The following is a 24,001-nucleotide window of genomic DNA, read 5'->3' on the forward strand; positions in this document are numbered from 1 at the left end:
GACAGGGTCTCACTATGTTGCCCAGGCTGGTCTTGAACTCCTTGGCTCAAGCAATCCTCCTGCCTCAGCCTCCCAAAGTGCTGGAATTATCGGCATGAGCCCCCATGCCTGGCCTAAGAGCTCCTCTTGATGTGTAGACAGCTAGTGTTGCCAAGACAAGTCTGGGTGTGAAAGGTTCGAACCATTTTGGGGTATCTCGACAACAGCTATGTGAGATGAAGACTTAGACCCCTAATCACCAAGAAAGCCAGATTGATGTGCAAGGCAATTCAACAAGCATGTTCCCGAGAGGCTGTAGATCGCTGGGTCCCACACCAAACCAGTTGAATCAGAATCTCTTCAGAGTCGAGCTTAGAAATCTGCATTTCTACAAATTGCATCCCCCACTCTGTGCTTCTGATTGAGGTATTCTGGGACCATGGTAAGACAACCAGGTAAATTAAGAACAAAGATTTGTAATCACACAAACCTGGATCGAATCTTGTTTCTGCACTTTTTCGTTGCATGGTCTTGAACAAGTTATTTGACTTCACTGAGCCTTAGTAGTCCCATCTGTAAAACTGGGTGATGATATTACTTACCTCTCAGAGTTACTGGGAAGATTTAATTAGAGATTGCGTATAAAGTACAAGCACTTGGCTATAATAAGCACTCAAAATCTTTCACGACATTTATTTACTGTCATTTGTGAGTATCCATAATCTGGAAGACAACGTGGGGAAGAGGCAGAGGGAAGAATACCAAAAAAGAACAAACAGCCCCCTCCCTTCAAGGAAATTCTCTCTAGTGGGGCTGCTTTTAAAGCTTTCCTAGGTCAGGAATGGTGGCTTACACCTGTAATCCCAAATTTCTGGGAGGCCAAGGTGGGAGCATCACTTGAGCCCTGGAATTCAAAACCAGCCTGGGCAACATAGCAAGACCTGTCTCTCCAAAAAATAAAAAATGAACTGAGCATAGTGGTGTGTGCCTGTAGTCCCAGCTACTTGGGAGGCTGAGGTGGGAGGATTGCTTGAGCCCAGGAGTTCGAGGCTGCAGTGAGCTGTGCTTGTGCCACTGCAGCCTGGGTGACAGAGTAAGATCTTGTTGAAAAAATAAAAATAATTAATAATAATAATAAAACTTTCTTATAAACTTATCAGGAAAATAAATTCTCAGCTTTTTTCTAGGGTTATCAAGGCATTACCAGCCTGTGTTAAAGACATTTTAAACCTTTGATCTTATTTGGGAGACACCTTTATAGGTTGGAGGTGGGTGGGAAATCTACTGGGACCGTGTATAGGCCAGAAAACGCCTCCTTTGAACCAGACTGGGGACTATGAGTGACGTTAAACTATCGATTGACCATAAGTTTACTAGCCTATGCCCTGTTTATCCTACTGACCCCTTTGTGCCAATAGATTTAATGCCAAAAAGCACTATAGCCTTAGGGAATGTGCAACAGTGCTATTGGCCTCTGTTTGTCAAATTCCCTTTTATGGGACAGAGGCTCCCAGGACCCTGTTCCCATCCAACTGCTCAGTAAGAGGGGAGCAGGGAAATCATGTCAGTCTCCTCTGATGCACTTGGACCATGCTCTTGCAAAGCCCATCCCCTCTAAAGGAAAAGTGAGCCCCCAGTGAAAGCACATCTGATTCTTCAAGTTTCTGCGAGCTAAGCATTTGTAAGTACTATTGCTAATTCTCTGTGCCAATGAAGGAATATCAGTAGCAGCTTTATTTCAAAATGATAATTAATCTAGAAATTGCTACCTGGGGATAGCAAGTTCTAAGACTGCACAATTCTTCAAATAAATTACTCTATTCAAACTGACCCAGAGAAAGCTAAAAAGTTGTACACCTGCCCTAATCTGAACTCTTCCCACATCTGTGTCCATTCTAGAGATAAGCAGCTGTGTCCATTCTAGAGCTAAGCAGCAATCCAGGATTGATGGAAATCCAGGATGGATGGAATCAGCCATCCAAAGCTGATTCTCCTTCCCTCTGATTTGAACCTGGCTGGGGTGATACACAAGGGTTTTAGTTCAAAAGACCTCTTAGTAAAATTAAAGACTGCATAGAAGCATACCTGTACATGAGAGCTAGTGAATACACTGATGTAAGAACTTTATCACCTTTGCTAATTATGTCGAGAAGAAATTTAAATCAAGATTTTTTAAGGAGGAACAATAGTTAGATAATCCATCATCAGATAAGTGGCAACTGATTACTAGGAAAGAGTCATGATTGATAGTTACGACGCTTACCTTGGTAAAGTGGATCTCAATGGATCCTCTGGGTAGATATTTAAAATATTGATGCCAGATCCTACCCCCAGACCAATTACATCAGAATTCCTGGGGATAGGACCCAAGCACCAGTATTTTTAAAAAGATTCCCAAGTGGTTCTAACGGGCAGCTTGGTCTGAGAATGTTGCCTTAGTTAGCAGAGTTTACTTACCTGAAGCAGTAAATGCTGCTTTTAAAGCAGTTTGACTTTTTCCCTTGAGCACCAGGGGAATCATGTTAATTAATTAACATTTTCCAAACAACGGCAATGAATTAACTGCTGCTAATGTCCAGGCTATGGAATTACACACGACTCCTGTACATCAGACTCGTCTCCCCAGATAGAAGCTTGAACATAGGTTTCCAAGAACGAGGGCTTAGCAAACAACAGTCAGAGATAGATTGACCTTAGCCGAGCAAGCACCATGTAGGGAGCAAAAAGACAAAATTACAAGCTCATTTCCACACTCACTCAAATATGTATTCATTGTGTCAGGAACAGGGCTAGGAGCTGGAGGTCCTCAGATTATAAGAATATGACCAAGGCAGGAACTGAAAGTCTAATGGGGAGAACAAAATGTAGACAAAACTTTCCAGCCATGCAATATGTGATCAAGGTACACAGCAAGTACTTCCTTCCAAGGGGGAAGAACAGAGGGCTTGAGGTGACAGATGAGGCTTCCTGGAGGAGGAGATGTGTGAGTCAATTCTAGCAGGATGAGTGTAAATCTGCCAGGTCAATGGGGACTAACACACAGGCAAAGGCAGAGAAGAGCTTGAGCAGTTCTGGGAACAGCATGTGTCACAGATGACCCTGGAAAGGCAGGCAGAGACTGATTATAAAGACCCTTGTATGTCACCAAAGGGTTTTTACTTTAACCTTAAAGGCAGATCATTTGAGTCCTGGAGTTCAAGACTAGCCTGGGCAACAAGGCAAATCCTCATCTCTAAAAAAAAATACAAAATCATTAGCCAGGTATGGTGGCACACACCTATAGTCCTAGCTACTCAGGAGGCTGAGGTGGGAGGATCACCAAGCCCAGAAGGTCGAGGCTGCAGTGAGCTGTGATTGTGCCACTGAATTCCAGCCTGGGTGATAGAGTAAGACCCTGTCTCATAAAAAGTAAAATATAAATAAAGCAGGGAAGCGACATGATCAGATTCACATTTGGGATGACTACTATGGCAGTTTAGAGAGCCTTGCTACTCAAAGTGTGGTGCATAGACCAACATCGTCAGTATCGCCCGGGAGCTTGTTGGAAATTCTAAAAACCTCAAGCCCTATTGCAAACATACTAAATCAGAATCTATATTTTAACGAGCTCCCCGGATGATTCATGTGCACATGAAAGTTTGAGACACACAGTTAAGAAAGGATACATTTTCATGAGAAAGAGGTGAATCTTTAGGAAGACCATTAAGGAAACCATGGCAATCATTTGTTAAACCTTTTCTTTAAACAGTTCTTTAACAATTACATATGGATGAGGACTCCATGTCCTCCAAAATATCCCATTGATAAGTGAAACATTCAAGCAATAATTGTACAGATAAGCTGAATTTTCTTCTTAAATTACCTTCATTTTCCACCAGATTAGCAAGAATCCCATAGACATAGCCATAGCATGAAAACCACATGTCATGTGTAATGAACTATGCAATATGTATTGCAGAATTTCAGATAGAGATTCAACAGAAGGGAAAGGAGGTCTCTTTGTCTAGTTTTAATGATAGGTACAGGCATGAGGCCATAGTCTTTCCTTCTGTTATCCCAAAGCCCATGAGTGATGTGGACACAGCCTTGATAATAGGGACCCAGAGACTGAGACTAAAGTCAAGTGTGAACTTTACAATTGCTGATTGTGTGTTCTGAGAGACAGAGAAAGAGACAGAGATCTGAAAAAATAAATGGAAGAGGCTGTGTGTCTTGGGATAGTCTTTAGTGAAGAAAATCCCCTCTCTCTGATCGTGGACAATAGTATTGATGGGGCCAAGCTGATTCTCTTTTTCATTAGAAAATAGGCTTCTCCTAGAAGTGAATCTTAAAGAATTTGAAAGAGGGAGTGTGGTCTACTAGGTAAGAAGTAGGAGGTTTAAAAAAACAAACAAGCACTCTATAAATAAGCATACGTACACCTCATCTCTAACAATCAGCATGTTATTGAACAGGGTATACAAATTGGACTTGGGTTAAATTAAATCTATTTTAAGCCCATTCTGGGAATTCACTATTTGAAGAAATCCTTTGTAAAGTGGATAATCACCCACTAATGAAGCTTTTGTTAAATCTGGAGTTCTACGAAGCTGAAGTTCCCAAACTGACTGTGCTGGAAAGATCACCCCACAGATATCTGGTAGAGTACAACTTGTCTGTGTGCCAGAGAACCAACCTCTGTTAGGAAACCCACCTTCAAAAAGAAATGGAATCCTGTCCTTGTGGAAAATGAGTGATGGACAGAGAAAAGAACCCATAACGTGGTGACTAGAAGAAAACCTGGGACCCAGGGGTCAAGTGGAGCAGGGGGAGCTGGTAAAGAGACAGCATATGAGTTCGTTGGCAGCAAATGGGACATAGCAGAGAGAGTGAATGACCACAGAGGACAGGGAGATTATACTTGAATTATTACTAAAACCTTCTCTTTTTTTCTTGTGGCAGCATCTCTTACCAATACTAAATCCTTCTTGTCTCTAACCTCCGGATTTCTAATGCCGATATCCAGAATGTTTCAAAATACATTAATCCAGTTACCTCTGTGGCATCTGTGAGTTCTTAACTAACTAGAGAAACATTCTGGTTGGGTGCAATGTAATATACAAGTAATTTAGTGTTAATCGAGGGATCTTGCATATCTTGACTCTAAGCACCAAAAGGGTCAGGCTTCTTGCTGGCCTCCTTAGATCGCCCTCACAGAAAAGAGGGAGTTTAAATGAAAAACTGAAAGATGGGGGAAGTTTGGTAATTGGGAAAGGGAGATAGGAAAAGGCAATCAGAGTTAAAGCCAGAGACATAGCTACATAAGACCTTCTCTTTAAATTACCAAGCACAAGTCGTGGGCTCTCCAATAGAAAGACCTACCCAGACGTAAGCCTGGAATGGGACTCCAAGAAAGGACCCAGGGTGAGGAGCTGAGGACTGAGCAGTTCCACTTCCCCATAGTGGTCTAGGATCACCATATCCTCCTTAGCCACTCACATTGTCCATAACACAGGACTCCCTCTGCCTACATCCCAAGATTGAATGAGAAGGAAATTGTTCATTCGTTCAATAAATATGTACTGAGCCCCAAATAATATTGGGGCAGGAGGTTTGAGAATTACTCCTTTGCCTTCATAAACAGTTTGCATGGAGTGGGAAAATTATGAGAAAGGCTAAGAAATAGTTCTGCAGGTCAAAGAAAAGCAGGCCTCAATTCAAGTAAGTTGGATGTTAGAAAAAAGTTTAGTTGGGCTGGGCGCGGTGGCTCATGCCTGTAATCCCAGGACTTTGGGAGGCCGAGGCGTGCAGATCACTTGAGGTGAGGAGTTCAAGACCAGCCTGGCCAATGTGGTGAAACCCTGTCTCTACTAAAAATACAAAAATTAGCTGGGTGTGGGGCACATGCCTGTAATCTGAGCTACTCAGGAGGCTGAGGCAGGTGAATTGCTTGAACCCGGAGGTGGAGGTTGCAGTGAGACGAAATCATGCCACTGCCCTCCACCCTGGGCAACAGAGCTCGCTCAATAAACAAAAACAAAAAAAAAGTTTGATCCCAGGGCTGTGAAACATTGCAGTGGGCTCCTTCTAAGGTCGTAGAGATAGAGGGATTTCCAAAGAAGCCTTCTGAGTGATGTGTGATTTGGAGGACAGGATAAATACCTGGTAGCTTCCTCACAGGTGGAGGTGAACCAGACCAGAGCCCTTTTTCTGAGACTGTCATCTGCACAGCCCTCCTGCTGCATCTGCCCCTCTTCACCTCACCAGCTTCTGCGGAAGAGAGAGGCTGGGAGGTCTCAGAAAGGTGGGAGATACAGAAGCACTGGCCCAGGAAATCAAAAGAGAAATCAAGGGATCAAAAACTCCAGTAGATGGACCAGTGAAAGGGTCAGAAAGGGGTTAAGTAGAGTCAAAAGAAGCTCCATTTAGATTTCAACCAAGATCAGTACCAGCTATTTCTCTAAAGCTTTTAAGACAGCATGTAACTTAGCAACTGACCTATGTTTGTTTTTTGTTTTTGTTTTTACCCATGTCAGTTTCTCAGTAGTTACTATCAGCAACAACAACAACAAAAATGCTTAGAATTGTGTGCATTTACTGAGAGATGGGAAGCAAGGAATAAAAATTATGGGCTATGTCCTGTTTGGCAAGGTTGTGTCAAGACAGGACACCAAAAAAGATGAGCCAAACATCCAAACCTTGGGATTCTCAGAAGAAAAATTAAGGCCTGAAGGCTGTCCCTGAGTCCAGAAATGCTCTTAGGAGAGTACGTCCCAGAAGAAGGCCCTGGTGGGACATTTCCTTGAGATGCTTTAGGAAAGAAGCACTTGCAGGTTTTACTTCTCACTTACCTAAAAATCAGCACCAAACTAGGCAAGTTGTCTACACAGACTCCTTTGTTGTATTCCATATTTCCCAGACAAGCCATCCCCCTGGACCAAAGAGACTAGGAGAGAGTTCAGGCTCTTTTCTAGCTGACTTGAACCCCAGCCCTCCATCCTCACCAGACTCAGCTCTCCCCTTAGTGAAGAATGTTTTGAAAGGCCATAGCCTATGAGCTCTCCCAGTCGTCAGGGATGACTTTTCAGTGGAATGATAGAAATAGCCACATTACATGCAAATCACACACATGTACAAACACACACACACACACACCTTGACCTGTCTTTGCTGTGCGGCAGAGTCAAGCAGCAGCAGTTCACTGTGGCTGTTGCAGGGACAGCTCCCCGGCTCCTCAATAGCTAGGTGGCATAATGTTCATATCAGCACCACACTGGCGGACAGCTCATAGCAGAACCATCCTTGCTCTTTTCCCAGAAATTTGTTCAAAACTCTCGGTCATGGGAGGGAAGCAAACTTCCTAGTCGTCTGCTTAGCCACTCCTTTCACTATGCCTTGAGGCAGAGCAAAGAAGTTCTGTGACTCTAATCTTAAGGAGGGCTCTCATGCTTCTTTCCCCAAGGACAGCCACATACCTTTGAGAGAGTTAGGTGCCTTGAGGCAGGTGGTTACTGCACAGGTTTAGACCTCAGTGATGCCATGAGGAATTCCAGGCCTTCCTATCTTTCCACTGTGCCTTCATTTGCTAATTGACTTTTGTCATCTAACAGTCTCAGGATGGTTGACCCTGCTCCAGATGCTACGTCCATATTTAGGAAAGACAGACAGACGGGAGAAGGGAAGTCATTCTAGCAACATCTGTCCATTTTATTAGTCCTTGAAATGCCCAGAGAGTTCCAATTGGGCCTCAGTGGCTCGTACTGTCAGAAGACCACTTCTAGCTGCAAAGGAAGCTGGGAGAGGGAATATTTAGGTTTCCCAGCTTTTGTAGTTAAAAGGGACAGGGGGGGTTCATGTAATCACCTAATGCATCTGCCACAAACAAAAAACATCACTGCTGTGAGGCTACTTCCTCATCTGTAAAATGCAGTCATTCTAGCATTTATTTTGTAGGGATGGTGTGTTCTCTACACACATGGTTCTCATAGGATGCAGGACACACAGGCACATGGATCCCAGGACAAGCGCTGAGAAGTCCATAGGCACCTCAGGAGATGAGCAAACAAAACTCTGGGTCACAATGTGGTGCTAATGTCTATAAAGAATCTTTGAGGCTACAGCAAGGCACATCAATATACATATCATCAAAAGTGTGAGTCCTTTCTATGGGCAGGAAGGAAAGAAGCAGGCAGGAAGCAGATCTGGGAAGGGCAGCTTAGTGAAAAGGAGTCAGGATCTTGCTTACCCACCAGGTATTATGAAGTCTCCAAGTGAAATCCAGAGCCAATATTTTGGGGGGCAGACCATTAGAGGAGGAGGTTGGTGGGGGCAGATGCAATGCAGGGGGCGGTGATCTCACTGAGAAATCCAGGCACAGCCCATCCACCTGCATTTCACGGTGTGGAGAAAATGGCAGTCTGTCTTTGCAGACATCCAGCCCCAGTGCCCCTTTACATGGTGACATGCATACCACAGCGCCCTTTCCTGGCCAAAAAGTACTCTTCACTGAGAACCATTTCTGAACAGCCTGCTTGTTGGTATAGCCAACAAAATGAAGCTTCTTTATTCAGCCAACAGATTGAACTCACATCAACTTTCTACCAGGCACTGTTGGAGACACAGAGAAACCTGGAAGAACAGATACTGACAGAAATGAGAACTTTTGTTAAGTACCAACTTCCTGTCAAGCCTAGTGCTAGGAGCTTTGGGTCCATCACCCTATTTGGATTTCAGAGATCACTATCACAAAGTGAAAAGCAATAAATTGCCCTAAATGCAGATGATAATGAGGATAGTAATGATCACAACAGCTAACAGATCTTGAGTGTTTACTGTGCACCAGCTACTGTCCTAAGCATTTTGCACGTATCGCCTCCTTGAGCTAATGTACTATAGAGAGGTCTCTTAATGTTCCCCCCCTTTCTCAGTTTCCCCCTAATCATCCCAGCTTCCCCTTCCTAAGTTTCCCTCCAGGGCCTCTGAGCCTGTCTTTGATCTCAGTCCATAAAGTGATTCTGGGAAAGAGAAGAGGTTGGTGGAACTCCCAATAAGCTGAGAACCCCCCAGGGTGGTGTGGGTTGGTGCCTTGGCCCAAACGGAATTGTCCAAGGAGAAGAGCAGGGAAGAGCAGTTCCCCCAGAAAACAGAGAACGGATGCATTAAGGAAGAGGCAACCTCAGGAAGTGATCCATCACCCGTGACATCTAAAATGGAAGTGGGAAGAATCAGAGGACAGCGACAGACAGAAAGCAGCCCCCTGATGAGTGCCCAGAAAAATGAAACGATGATCTCTTCACAGTTCTCCCCCTCTCTGACTCCCCGGGTTCCACCCACAGACTCAGAGCCCCTCCCAGGAGCCGGGTGGTGAGCTCAGCCTGGCTCAAGGCGAGGACTCCAAGTTTTAAGCCCAATTAGACTCTTTATTTGCTACTTGACCGTTGCTCTCTTAAGTAGCGTCTACACAACCCCAAATCATCTTATCAGTCGAATCCGAAAATTCAGCCAGTCATTTACCTAGAGGTCTGGGCTCCAAATCTTTGGACCAGTTTGAAAGGATGCTTTTATTGGATTGATTAAATTGACCAGATGGTTTTTTCCTTCATTTTGGCATGCCCTCAGGTCCATATCTGGTTACAGCATTTGAGCCTGAGGGTAGGGATGAATGAGGAGTGAATATGCATCTTTTAAACACAGGGTTCTGCTTATTGCACTTTGCTTTAATAAATTAGAGTAAGCCCGCTAGGTTGCTGTGACCACATCTATGGAAACAGACTCCTCCCTGCTGATGAGCCTTCTTTAGTAACAACTGCAATTTTTATTTTTTATTTTTTTGAGAGGTAGTCTCACTCTGTCACCCAGGCTGGAGTGCAATAGCCTGATAGCTCACTGCAACCTCCGCCTCCCAGGTTCAAGCGATTCTCCTGCCTCAGCCTCTCAAGTAGCTGGGATTACAGGCACGCACAACCACGCCTGGCTAATTTTTGTATTTTTAGTAGAGACGGGGTTTCACCACATTGGCCAGGCTGGTCTTGAACTCCTGACCTCAGGTGATCCACCCGCCTCAGCCTCCCAAAATGCTGGGATTACAGGCATGAGCCACTGTGCCTGGCCAGTAACAACTACAATTTATAAAGTATTTTACAGTTTATAAGGCCCTTCCACTTATCTATTTCTGCTAAAGCAGAACAATTTCTGAAATATATGCAAGAGGATTGTGGGATGAAACAAGGAGATTTTTCCAAGACTAATAAGGGACTGTTGGTATAAGTTAGAATTGGAACAATACGCCAACTGTAGAAAGCAGCCTCTAAAACAGCCCCCAAATGTCCCCACCTCCTGGTATTCACACCCTTGTGTAATTATCTCCCTTTGAGTGTGGGCTGGGTTTAATGACTCACTTCTAAAGAACAGAATATGGCAGAAGTGATGGTATGTCACTTCCAAGAGTCAGTTATAAGAAGTCCATGACCAGGTAGAGTGGCTCACTCCTATAATCCCAACATTTTGAGAGGCCAAAGTGGGAGGATTACTTGAGTCCAAGGGTTCAAAACCAGGCCAGGGCAATATAATGAGAACCCTATCTCTACAAAAAAATTAAAAATTAGCTGGGCACATTGGTACATGACTGTAGTCCCAGCTACTCGGGAGGCTAGGGCGAGAAGATCCCTAGAGCCAAAGAAATCAAGGCTGCAGTGAGCTATGATCACACCACTGCACTCCAGCCTGGTTGACAGAGTGCGATCTTGTCTCTAAAAATAAGTGTTTTAAAAATTTAGAAGTTAAAAAAAAGCACTATTGGCTGGGCAGTGGCTCACACTTATAATTTCAGCACTTTGGGAGACTGAAGTGGGAGGACTGTTTGAGGCCAGGAGTTTGAGACCAGCATGGTAACATAGCAAGACCCCAGATCAAAAAAAAAGGACTGTTGTTTCCTTCTGGGGTTCATGCTTGCTCTCTCTGGAGCAAGGCAGCCACCACATCACGAGGCAGCCCTACGGAGAGGCTCACGTGGCAACACCGTGAGGCTTGCCAACAGCCAGGAGAGTGAGCAGAAAAGCAGACCTACCCGCTTTGGGCTGTGAGCCCCTGGCCAGCACCGTGACTCCCTGATGCAGCCCCATGAGGGACCTTGAGCCAGAATCACCAACTAAGCTGCCGCTGGCAACCTGATCCACTTATAAACTGTGAGATAATAAATGTTTGTTGTTTTCAGCTGCTATATTTTGGGTAATTTTTGATGCAGCAATAGACAGCTAATATCCTGATTTTCACATGTATCAACACCCCAGCTATGGTCAACTATTAGATCTCTCCACATTCACTTAGATGTTAGCACACACATTCATTCAGTTCAACAGACACACACATGTAGGTATTTCATACACATTAGGATGCTAAACATATCACTCAACTATAAAATGTTATTTAAATGTACACAAAGGTTCTCAGATGGCACCTTACCCCAGGCTCCTGAAAAAGCAGAGCTTGATGTCAACCTCTTTTCGTAGAGATGGAGTCCCACTGTGTTGCCCAGGCTGGTCTTGAACTCTTGGCTTCAAGCTATCCTCCCTCCTCAGCCTCCCAAAGCACTGGGATTACAGGCACGAGCCACCATGCCTGGCCTGAAGCAAATCGTGTACCAGCTCATTGCTATGATTCATTCCCAGAACCACAGCAGTGAGGTGGGGGAAGGGAAGTGAGGCAGGGAAGGACAGAAACAAATACAAAGTTGTGTGTTACCGAGGTGGCTACGGGGTCACAAAAAAACACAGCCAGTTGTTTAGTCACACAGGAAGTCTCCAGAAAGACCATACTATGGTCTAAATGCTCGTGTCCCCCAAAAACATATGTGTTGACATCTTAAGCCCCAAGGTGATGGTGTGGAGAGGCCTTTTGGGAGGTGATTAGGTCATGAGGGAGGGGCCCTCATGAATGGGATTCGTGTCCTTATAAGATACCCCAGAGAGCTCATTGGCCCCTTCTGCCATGTGAGAACACAGTGACAGGACAACCATCTGTGAACCAGGAAGCAGGCTGTCACAAACGCTGGATCTGCCAGAACCTCAATCCTGGATTCCGGCCTCCAGAACTGAGAAATAAATTTCCATTGTTTATGAGCCACCCAGACTATGGTATTTTGTTATAGCAGCCAAACCAACTCAGACAGTCCGCATGCAGCCATGGCACCTTGCACAGCCCAGGAAAGCCAGACAAAGTGAGTCATGTATTTCCTGGCTCATTCCTGTCTCCTGTCCCTTCTTGGTCAAAGTTCACCCCATGGGATGTTAAAATTCCCTACACTTCCCAGTGGCGTTCCCCACCTCCTCCGGGGAACCACTGGGGAAACCACGTCCTGTTCCCTATGGCATGTGGTCAGGTCACCCAGCTCGGAGCTGTCATGGCTATCCCCACAGCAGACGTCACGGAGGCTTCACCAAGGTCTGGCCCTTGCTGGGGAGGCTGAGACAGATGCCAGTGTTAGGAGGCAAGGTGACAGAGAAAGCAGCTGGGGTTCTCTGCTGATCAGACAGCCAAGAACCAGAGGGAAGGTGAGACTAAGCAGATCGGGGCGGAATAGAAACTGGATCTGGGGAAGATGTACACACAGATGAAAACCTACTCAATGGGGTGCATGGTTATATTTGAATTGTGCATGGGTATGTATACATTTGATGTTACACGCATTGGCTCAGACTTTCTTATTTGTCCCTGAGCACAGAGCTGAGCCGCCCTGCACAGAGGCTTAGGAGAGGGGTACTGAAGCTCTCAGCAGCCTTGTCTTGTGGAGCCACCCTTCTCCCTCGGGGGAATGCTACCTTCCTGGAAACTTAATATTGCTAATTCCATTGTCTGATTTCATATCATGATGTCAGCAAGAAAACAGGAAAACGGGAGCTGACTCAGGATGCTGATACAACCTGGACCTGAACCACGCCTACCATGCTCTGGTGCTGAGATGGCGCTCAGAGTTGCCCCAGATGGAGGCAAGGGGCCAGGCCTCTGTATTCCTGTATCAGCCGGACACTGTCAAACCACCCCCTGAGAGGGATGTGAGGGAACAGCCTTGGAAGAAGCAGTTCCCCATTGCCAAGAGCAAATCCCAGTTCTGAGCCACTTGCAGCCAATATTCCCAGGAGCCCGGGGATGGATGCATCAAGCCCACAAATGGAATCTGGTGGAATGCCACAGTAGCCACTGCAGTTGGCCACCATCTTGGCTAAACTTCCTATGTTAAGAATGACAACTTTGGGCCGGGCGTGGTGGCTCGTGCCTGTAACCCCAGCACTTTGGGAGGCTAAGGTGGGTGAATCACGAGGTCAGGAATTCAAGACCACCCTGGCCAACACAGTGAAACCCTGTCTCTACTAAAAATACAAAAAAAAAATTAGCTGGGTGTGGTAGCACGCACCTGTAATCCCAGCTACTTGGGAGGCTGAGGCAGGAGAATCGCTTGAACCTGGGAGGCGGAGGTTGCAGTGAGACAAGATCGTGCCACTGCACTCCAGCCTGGGTGACAGTGCAAGACTCTGTCTCGGAAAAAAAAAAAAAAAAAAAAAAGACGAATTCATCTAACTCTGGTTTACCTCCAAACTTGAACACACTGGTTCATCCTAGACTTTTCCCCCAGGGTCAAAAAGTCTTCCAATCGGGCATCACAGAAGATTCCTGAGCAGTGGTTTGATTGATCACATGAGGTTTCCCTCTGAGCTCAGTTGACTTCCTGATTCACTAGAGCTACAGGGACAGGAGCACAGATAACCCCAAATTCCAAAAACATTTTCTGTTACAAATAATCCAAAATACAAGTTGGACTTCCGTAGCCACTATCCCTGGATTTGGTTGTACCTCCTGGAGCAAAGGGACAAACCCAGCAATTTGCCCCAGGCCAAGAACACTCCGCTCCTCTTGTTTCCCTAAATCTGAACGCACTAGTAAAAATAAAATAAAATAAAATAAAATAAAATAACCATACTCCTAGGTCAGAAAATCTCACAAAATCCCCCAAATGTGGCCAGTCTCCTCTCATCACTCTCCTTCACCTACCTTTTTTTTTTTTTTTTTAATAGACAGGGTCTCGCTCTGTTGCCCAGGCTGGAATGCAGTGGTGCAATCACAGCTCACTGCATCCTCAACCTACTGAGCTCAAGCGATCGTCCCACCTCAGCCTCCAGAGTCGCTGGAACTACAGGCATGTACCATTGCACCCAGTGATTTTTTGAATTTTTTGTAGAGACAGGGTCTCACTATATTGCCCAGGCTGGTCTCAAATTCCTGGCCTTAAGTAATTCTCCTGCCTCTGCCTCCCAAAGCACTGGGATTACAGGCATGATCCACCATGCCAGGCCCCCACACCGACCCTTTATCCTTGCTCCTACAGTCCGTGCTGGAACAAAGGCTGCAGGGCCCTGTCACTGTGCTCATGAAACCCCAAACCTGCACGCTCACCAGGCCTCCAGGAGTCTCCTGCTCCCCTAAATCAGAGCTTCTCAAAGTGCAATCTGAGGGCTTTGGGGTCTGACATGGGAGGAAATAGATTCCCTATCCTGGATTTTTGCAGAGCAGCTGTTTTGGTGTTTGTCTTGCTGTTGGTTGTTAATCTGTTTCACATACTGGTCTGTATGTGAAACATAAAATGTTTACTGAAGAAAGGTCAAGAAAATACATTTGAGAACTGTTCCTCTTATTCAATATTCAAGTGATCGGCATCCACATCGCGTTGACCTCTGTTTCAGTAACTGGGCTTCCTTTCTCTGGGCACAAGCTCATCTCTCTGATACTTGCTAATCACCCATTTTAACCCATTTACACACTGCCAAGCCTCAGCAGTGTCTAGCCGGATTGCGTGACTGTTTTTATCATTGCATTCCTTTTACAGTTGTTTTCTAGCATGGCAAGCAGTATTTGCTCCCCATCAACATTTATGCCATAGTCTTCATTTCAAATAACTACATTTCAGATCATTAAGTGAAGGAATTTAAGGAAAACTATTAAGTAAATAATAGAGCAGGCTCACAGTTATAGCAAAAACCATGCAGGTGGTACAGAGATGAATGCCATCCTCAGTGGAGGAGTTACCTCCTGCTGGGTGTTCCATCTGTGGTCCATCATCCAAGGACGCACTGTGACAGTTCTCCACCTGTTGTGCATAAGAACCAGAGACTTTAGTTCAACACATTGGAGGTGAGGACCAGGAATCTGCATTCTTAACAGGTGCCTCTGGTTATTCTGATACTTGATTATCCTCTTCACAGAATATCAATTCTCCAAGTCCACCAGACCAAGAGCTCCTTAAAAGCAAAGACCATGCCTTCCTTATACTTAGCTGTAGAATTTACACATGGCAGCTGTATTAGTCTGTTTTCACGCTGCTGATAAAGACATACCCAAGACTGGGTAATTTCTTTTTTATTATTATTATTATTATTATACTTTAAGTTCTAGGGTACATGTGCACAACGTGCAGGTTTGTTACATAGGTATACATGTGCCATGTTGGTGTGCTGCACCCATTAACTCGTCATTTACATTAGGTATATCTCCTAATGCTATCCCTCCCCGCTCCCGCCACCCCACAACAGGCCCCGCTGTGTGATATTCCCATTCCTGTGTCCAAGTGTTCTCATTGTTCAATTCCCACCTATGAGTGAGAACATGCAGTGTTTGGCTTTTTTGTCCCTGTGATAGTTTGCTGAGAATGATGGTTTCCACCTTCATCCATGTCCCTACAAAGGACATGAACTCATCCTTTTTTATGGCTTCATAGTATTCCATGGTGTATATATTGTGGCACTATTCACAATAGCAAAGACTTGGAACCAACCCAAATGTCCATCCATGATAGACTGGATTAAGACTGGGTAATTTCTAAAGAAAAAGGTTTAATGGACTCACAGTTCCATGTGGCTGAGGAGGCCTTGCAATCATGGCAGAAGGCAAAAGGCACATCTTACATGGCAGCAAGCAAGAGAGAATGACAACCAAGCAAAAGGAGTTTCCCCTTATAAAGCCATCAGATCTCGTGACAGTTATTCACTACCATAAGAACAATATGGGGGAAACTGCCCCCATGATTCAGTTATCTCCCACTGGGTCCCTCCCATAACACGTAGGGATTATGGGAGCTATAATTCATGATGAGATTTGGGTAGGGACACAGCCAAACCATATCAGCAGTTGTCAAATAAATATTTATGAAATACAGTCAGGCAGGTAAGACAGAAATTACACGAATTGCAAATGTCAAGCTGGGAAAGGTCTTTCCAGTTTGCAAACGGAAAGTGAAACTCAAAGAGGTTAAATTCCTTGGGTATGGCCTTTGGCTGGTGAAAGGCAGAACTGGAACTGAGGCTAAATATCTGGGCTCTAGGCCAGCATTCTTTCCCTTATGGTCCTAGAGCACTGCCTCTTGAGTCAGTGATCCTCCCAGGTTGGAGATGGAGTTGACAGGACCTCAGAAGATCATGGGCACATGTTCAGTTAGCTTGGTTCACTCTATTCTATAGCATAATTTTAGCCCATAATTTTGCATAAGTATAAGGAAGATGAAGTGAGGCCACCTAGAGAGGTCTGCATGACTGGAGGAAAAAGAACAAGCAAATCTACTCTAATGGGTCGGTAGCAAATTCAATAAAGCACGTACCAGGCACTGAACACACCCTGGAACCAAATGAATGCAATACCTTAGTAATGTAAAGAAGCTGCATCCCTCCCCAGCTTAGAAAATGTGAGGACCTGTGTAGCCATCTTTATTGCTGGGGTGCAGCAATACAGTGAGGATAAGCCAGAGGAATAAACATCCTGCCACACTCCTCCTGGTGGTGCCTCCTGTGGGCCAGATCTAACTAGAAGCCAGAGGCCAGGGGGACCCAGAAGCACAAAGCAGGGTGAAAGATGGAGCATGGTTTAGGGTGGGGGCAGGTGTAGATGTGACATGGGTCTTGGTGTTCACGCACCTCCCAGGTATGTTCTCACCTTCTCCATCCTACTTTCTCCTTGTATAAACCACAACAAGGAGAGACCCTATGATCTCTGGCTTCTAGTTGGGTTTAGCCAATGGCAAAAATGAGAATGTGATCGTGGTCTTTATTTTTCTGTTGTCTCTAGCTGCTGGTGTCCCTCCGTGGAGAGAGGCTGACTACATAACTCTTTATTCAGGTCCCAGGAACCTCTCCCTACCCTAGTCCCTTCCAAGTATCACACGATGTCTTTTACAAGGTGTATTAGTCTGTTTTCACACAGCTATAAGGAACTTCCTGCCTGGCCAACATGGTGAAACCCCATTTCCACTAAAAATACAAAAAAATTAGCAGGGAGTAGTGGCGGGCACCTGTAATCCCAGCTACTTGGGAGGCTGAGGCAGGAGAATCGCTTGAATCCAGGAGGCAGAGGTTGCAGTGAGCTGAGATCATGCCACTGCACTCCAGCCCAGGCGACAGAGTGAGACGCCATCACACACACACACAAAAAAAGAACTTCCCTGAGTGCTATGGTTTGGCTGGGTCCCCATCCAAATCTCATCTTGAATTCCCACGTGTTGTGGGAGGGACTTAGTGGGTGGTGGGTCTTTCTTATGCTGTTCTCATGATAGTGAATAAGCCTCATGAGATCTGATGGTTTTATAAACAGGAGTTCCCCTGCATAAGCTCTCTCTCTGTCTTTGCCTGCAGCCATCCACGTAAGATATGACTTGCTCCTCCTTGCCTTCTGCCGTAATTGTGAGGCCTCCTCAGCCATGTGGAATTGTAAGTTTATTTAACCTCTTTCTTTTGTAAACTGCCCAGTCTTGGGTATGTCTTTTTCAGCAGTGTGAAAATGGACTAATACACTGAGACTAGGTAATTTATAAACAAAAGGGGTTGAATTCACTTACTCACAGTTTCACATGGCTGACGAGGCCTCAGGAAACTTACAAGCATAACGGAAGGGGAAGCAGGCACCTTCTCCATAAGGTGGCAGGAGGAGAGAGTGAGCAGGGCAAACTGCCCCTTATAAAATCATCAGATCTCGTGAGAACTCACTCACTATCATGAGAACAGCATATGAGAAACTGCCCCCATGATCCAATCACCTCCCACCAGATTCCTCCCAGAATACGTGGGGATTGCATTTTGGATTACAATTCAAGATAAGATTTAGGTGGGGAAACAGCCAAACCATATCGCAAGGCGATATTTTTCTGCAATAATACATTCTGATTTTCATACATCTTCCATTGTCAATGCAAGTTAGTGAGAAGCTAGAATTTATTTACCAGAACTCCATTTTTACATTTTACAAACCGTGTTGGAATACATACTTTCCAGCACCCAAATGATATCTGGGAAGGGGGAGGGTTCACAGTAATACGTTTATGATATTATACAAATGGGGAAAGATGTGAGCCAGAGAGAGAGCTTCCTTTCTCCAAGAAAGGAACTCTGCCATGGGCTGGCTTCTCACTTAAAGCATAAGTAAATGTTACCCAGTACAAACGGTAAAAGCAAACTGGTCATCAAGCTTAACTATTCAGTAAATACGGATAGAGGGAATGTTAATCCGAATAGGGTTGAAATCTTATTGTTCTTTCCCACCTTAAAAAAAGAAAATTTCCATGGCTCCCAATTGCACATTGGATGAAACAAAGTCTTAAGCATAAACTCCAAAGTCCTTTGAGATCTGACTCCAACCTGCTCTTTCTTCTTCCCTTGCTCTCCAAATGAATATCCTAAACCCCAGCTACCCGGACCACTACAGCACTGTTCCCTGTCGGTATCCTGGGCTTTACCTCTCTGTGGTCATGTAGTCCCCCTCTCTTAAATTATGTTTTCGTCTTTGGCTGTCCAGTTCCTACTTGATATCCAAAGACTTGTACAAAAATTTTCACAGCAGCTCAGTTTTTAATAGTCACAAACTGGAAACAACCCAAGTGTTTATCAGTGGATGCATGGATAAATCATGGCATATCCATACGATGGAATTCTGCTCAGCAACAAGAATACACTTTTGATACGTGCAATAACATGGATGAAATCCAAAATCATGATGAGTGGAAGAAGTCAGATAAAAAAGAGTATAGACTGTATAATTCTGTGACCATACAACTCTAAAAAAGTGTCAACTAATTTATGATGGCAGAAAGGAGCTCAGCTGTTGCCTGGAGATATCAGTAGAGAAAAGGACGGACTTCCAAGGGACTCAAAGACACTTTTGAGGGGAGATGAAAATATATGTTATTCTGATTGTGATGATGATTTCAATGGTGTACACATATTCCAAAACTCATAAAATCAAACACTTTAAATATGTGTGGTTTATTGTTCACCAATTATACCCCAATAATATAAGTTGTAAAAAAAATTATAAACAAAACACAAACTGCAAAAACCACTGCAGCGAGCCAATAAAGGGGTATTATCTACAAGGTAATGAGGGCCCCAACAGATAAATTAAAAATACAATGAAGCAATGGAAAATGGGTACAGAGCACATGCTCGAATAAAACTGTTCTGTCTCAACAAAATGTAAAAATTCACCTTATTTACCAATGGCTTTGAAGGAACAGCAATATCTGTAAGGATCACCAGTGAGAATGTGGTCCTTCAGGTGGGAGGAGCACTCCTCACAGAGCATCCTAACCGCACCTCCATCATCCTAACCGCACCTCCATCATCCTAACTGCACCTCCATCATCCTAACCGCACCTCCATCATCCTAACTGCACCTCCATCATCCTAACCAGACCCCCAGCATCCTAACCAGACCCCCATCATCCTAACCACACCCCACATCCTAACCACACCTCCATCATCCTAATCACACCTCCATCATCCTAACCACACCCCCAGCATCCTAATCAGACCCCCATCATCCTAACCACACCCCACATCCTAACCACACCTCCATCATCCTAATCACACCTCCATCATGCTAATCACACCCCCAGCATCCTAACCACACCCCCAGCATCCTAATCACAAGCCCAGCATCCTAATCACACCCCCAGCATCCTAATCACACTCCCAGCATCCTAACCTCACCCCCAGCATCCTAATCACACCCCCAGCATCCTAATCACACCCCCAGCATCCTAACCACACCCTCAGCATCCTAACCACACCCCCAGCATCCTATCCACACCCCCAGCACCCTAATCACACCCCCAGCATCCTGGCCACACCCCCAGCCCTTCTAACTCATCCCTCCATGCTCACCATCCTACGTGCTACCTGGTCTGTCAGATCACCAAATTCCATATGTGAAACAGAAGCCCCACCCTACAAGGACATATGTCCTTGAACTGTATTTTTTCAGTCCAATCGTTTGCAAACTTTCCATTTTGTTGAGTTGCTTTTTTTGTTTTTGGTTTTTTGGGTTTTTTTTTGTTTGTTTGTTTTGTTTTGTTTTGTTTTGTTTTGTTTTTGACAGGGTCTTGCTTGGTCATCCAGGCTTGAGTGCAGTGGTGCAGTCATGGCTCACTGCAGCTTCCAACTCCTGTGCTCAAGTGATCCTACAGCCTCAGCCTCCCAAGTAGCTGGAACTACAGGAGTGCACACCAGGCCCGGCTAATTTTTAAATTTTTTGTAGAGGCAGGGTCTTGCTCTGTTGCCCAGTCTCATCTGGAACTCCTAGGCTCAAGCGATCCACCTGCCTCAGCCTCCCAAAGTGCTGGGATTACAAGCATCAGCCACTGTACCCGGCTTCATTTACGGTTACATTACTCAAAGCCAATGCGGAGAAGGGATTGTTATAATCCTCAGGCCAGGATGGAGCTCCATGGAGGTTTGGACCACAGTCTGCATTGCTATGATGAAGGCATACCTATCCTCCCCGCTGTGGAAATACAAACTCCTTGAGGTCACAAGGGCATCTGTTCCTGCCTAGCCCCTCCGAACGGAGCACATGACTTCCTGCCCTGCATCCGGAATCATATCTCGAGTTTTATTATGGCACTTTGCAAAACACTTCCAAATACTTCTTTTTTTCCTTTTTTTTACTTTGTTGTTGCTGCTTTCTTTTCTTTTTGAGACAGGGTCTCCCTCTGTCACCCAGGCTGGAGTGCAGTGGTGCGATCATAACTCACTGCAGTCTAGAATTAATGGGCTCAAGCGATTCTCCTGCCTCAGCCTCCCAAGTAGCTGGGACCACATGTGAGCGCCACTACACCCAGCTAATTTGCTTTATTAGTATTATTATTGTTGTTGTTGTTGTAGAAATAAGGTCTTGCTAGGTTACCCAGGCTGGCCTCGAACTCCTGGCCTCAAGTAATCCTTCCGCCTCCGCCTTCCAAAGTAGTGGGATTACAAGTTTGAGCCACCCCTCTGGCTTGAACATTTTTCTTATTCAAGTTTCACAAGAACCCGGATCTGGTATCACAGTTAATGTTATTATTACCCGTATTTCGAATTTGATGACTGCAAAGACTTGCAGTTGAGTGACTGTCCCCGAGGTTGTCCGGTTCACTGGGAAGGGGACCTGAGCCTCCCGCCTCCTGCCTCCACGTGCATCGTTTTCGCCAGAGCCCCGACCACTTTTGGAAACCAGAGCTGTAGGCGAGTGCCGCTTTGTGGAGGGAGCTGAGGCTAGGCGAGGCGAGCCGGGGTGGGCGCGGCCGGATGCAGAGCTGCAGGGTTCCTTCTCCCTCTCCCGTCCCCCTCTGCCTGGCGGTTCCACTCCGCCTGCCCACAGCGGACTGAAACTGACAGGCTCTCGGGAGAACTAGAGCAGAGGCGGGAGGGGGCGGGGACAGGAGGCAGAGCCCGCCTGGAAAAATCCCAGGTGGCCGTGGAAGGAATAAGGGGGAAAACAGGAACATCTGTAGGAAAAGGGACATTATGTGCACATTTTGTGTCTCCTCGGCTCTCCACCTTTTCTCCCTTTAAGGCTTTATTAAAGGGAAAAAAATGAACAGATAAATAGTTCGTTTATTAATTATTAACAAACAAGTGGCACTAATGAATAGCATCATTAAAGGGCATTTTGTGAATATTAATGTGTAGTTATATTCTAAATAAGGTCTCCGTTCTCCCCTTGGCCAGCCAAGGTCTTTCCCATTCTTGTTCAAAAGTCATCTATCTTAATTACACCCCGCCCCTAGCCCCGCAATCACAACCCCGATTCGGCATTTCCTGCAGTCCTTATCACTTAGGACACTATTAACACATGATTTTGACATTTATTTTCATTGTCCGTCTCTGTGCACTAGAGCACACGTTTTATAAAGACACGAATTTTTGTGTTTTGTACACTGATGTGAACGAGTACCTGATAATGCCACAGGTGGGCAATAAATATTTGTGGAAAAAATAAAATAGACCGGGTGCGGTGGCTCATGCCTGTAATCCCAGCACTTTGGGAGGCCGAAGCATGTGGATCACTTGAGGTCAGGAGTTCAAGACCAGCCTGGACAACGTGGTGAAACCCTGTCTCTACTAAAAATACAAAAAACTAGCCGGGTGTGGTGGTGTGCTACTCAGGAGGCTGAGGCAGGAGAATTACTTGAACCTGGAAGGTGGAGGTGGCAGTGAGCTGAGATCGCGCCACTGCATTCCAGCGTGGGCGACAGAGCGAGACTCTGACTCCAAAAAAAAAAAAAAAAAAAAAAAAGAAAGAAAGACAGAAAAAAAAAAGAAAAAATAAAATAATACTACAAGTGACAGTGAGAGGGGTTCCCTCCATATGCCACCACCCACTTCCTGTATTCCACCTTTCTGGCATCAAGGGCTTGCGAGAGAGGTGAAGGGAACCTTGCCTCAGCCATGAGCTGTGTCCTTCCCTCTGAGCAGGCTCTGGAAGTCTCCACTGCAGAGCTCCTGGCTGCTACCCTCTGGCGCTCCGACGCCTTGGGCAGCACCCTCCCATGCAGGCACATAGTCAGTTTCAGAGTGGAAACAGCCCAGTGCTCTTATTTTACAGGACCTCGTGAGACAGAGTGGCCTTCCCAAGGGTACACAGTGAGCTCCTGAGTTCCTCTCTCCCTCTCTACCAGTGCACAGACACTTTGTCGGTCGGTGGCCAATGGCCTGGCCCTTGGCAAATGCTGGAAAGTGGAAGCTGTCTTGAGGCCTGGCAGCCTCTACTGTCTGTGTTCTCTTCTCCTCTCACCCCAGTGCTGGTCTTTCCTCTTTCAGCCTTCCCAGAGCCATGATGTACTCAGTGATTCATCAGTGATTGCATTTGTCCAAGCAGACAAAACCCTTATTTGACTCCAGACTCCAGGGGAGGACGCTGGCATAGAATTGCAGTCATCAGGGAGCTAAGTAGAAAGATATTTTGCAGAGGAGGATCATCTTGTCCAAACTCTAATATGTGCTTCTTCTAAAGAGCTTTCAACTTTTTAAACCCACAGGACAGAGCAGAGTCCAAAGCCAGCGAGAGGAAACGACTGGCCCAGGATCTCTCTGGGAGTCAGGGCTATAGGAATCCAGGTATTCTGATTCCCAGTTCTCCATCTACAGATTTTCTCTTCCCTCCATTATCAACATATCTTGAGCAGAGAAGAGCCGCATAAACAAGGAAAATTTCCGGCAGGTTTTCCCTGGATCTTTCTAGCTCAAAGTAAGCCTGACATATGGATGCTTATTCTCACTCCTACCTCGAACCTCATCATCAGAGGCTGCCAGAATGAACTTAGAGCAAGAGATTAAAAAAAAAAAACAAAAAAACAAAAAACAGTCCTTAAAACAGGCCAGATCCTTTTGTGGTTCATAAGCATGATGATTGGGTTTTCAGGCTATTGTGTGAGATGTGCCTCACTCAAACCTTGTTACGACATCTGCCCATTACCCATCTGATGGGAAGAAAAAGAAAAAAGGCCGGGGACAGCAGCTCACGCCTGTAATCCCAGCATCTTGGGAGGGTGTGGCAGGAGGATCCGTTGAACCCAGGAGTTTGAGACCAGCCTGGGCAATATAGCGAGACCCCATCTCTACAAAAAAAAAAAAAAAAAAATTAGCCAGGTGTGGTGCACACACCTGTAGGTGGAAGGATCACTTGAGCCCGGGAGGTTGAGGGTGTAGTGAGTTATGTTTGTGCCACTGAACTGCAGCCTGGGCAACAAAGCTAGACA

At 45.5% G+C, this 24,001-nt stretch overlaps 1 non-coding gene across 1 annotated transcript; it reads left to right on the top strand.

Annotated features, from left to right (window-relative positions):
* Positions 1 to 23,624: 23,624 nt before the first annotated feature.
* On the top strand, positions 23,625 to 23,728 carry LOC129043327 (small nucleolar RNA U13). Its single transcript, XR_008504418.1, has one exon. It is a non-coding gene; the product is annotated as a small nucleolar RNA U13 (small nucleolar RNA).
* The last annotated feature ends 273 nt before the right edge of the window (positions 23,729 to 24,001 follow it).

Source organism: Pongo pygmaeus, chromosome 7 (genome assembly GCF_028885625.2).
Source record: "Pongo pygmaeus isolate AG05252 chromosome 7, NHGRI_mPonPyg2-v2.0_pri, whole genome shotgun sequence".
NCBI lineage: Eukaryota > Metazoa > Chordata > Mammalia > Primates > Hominidae > Pongo > Pongo pygmaeus.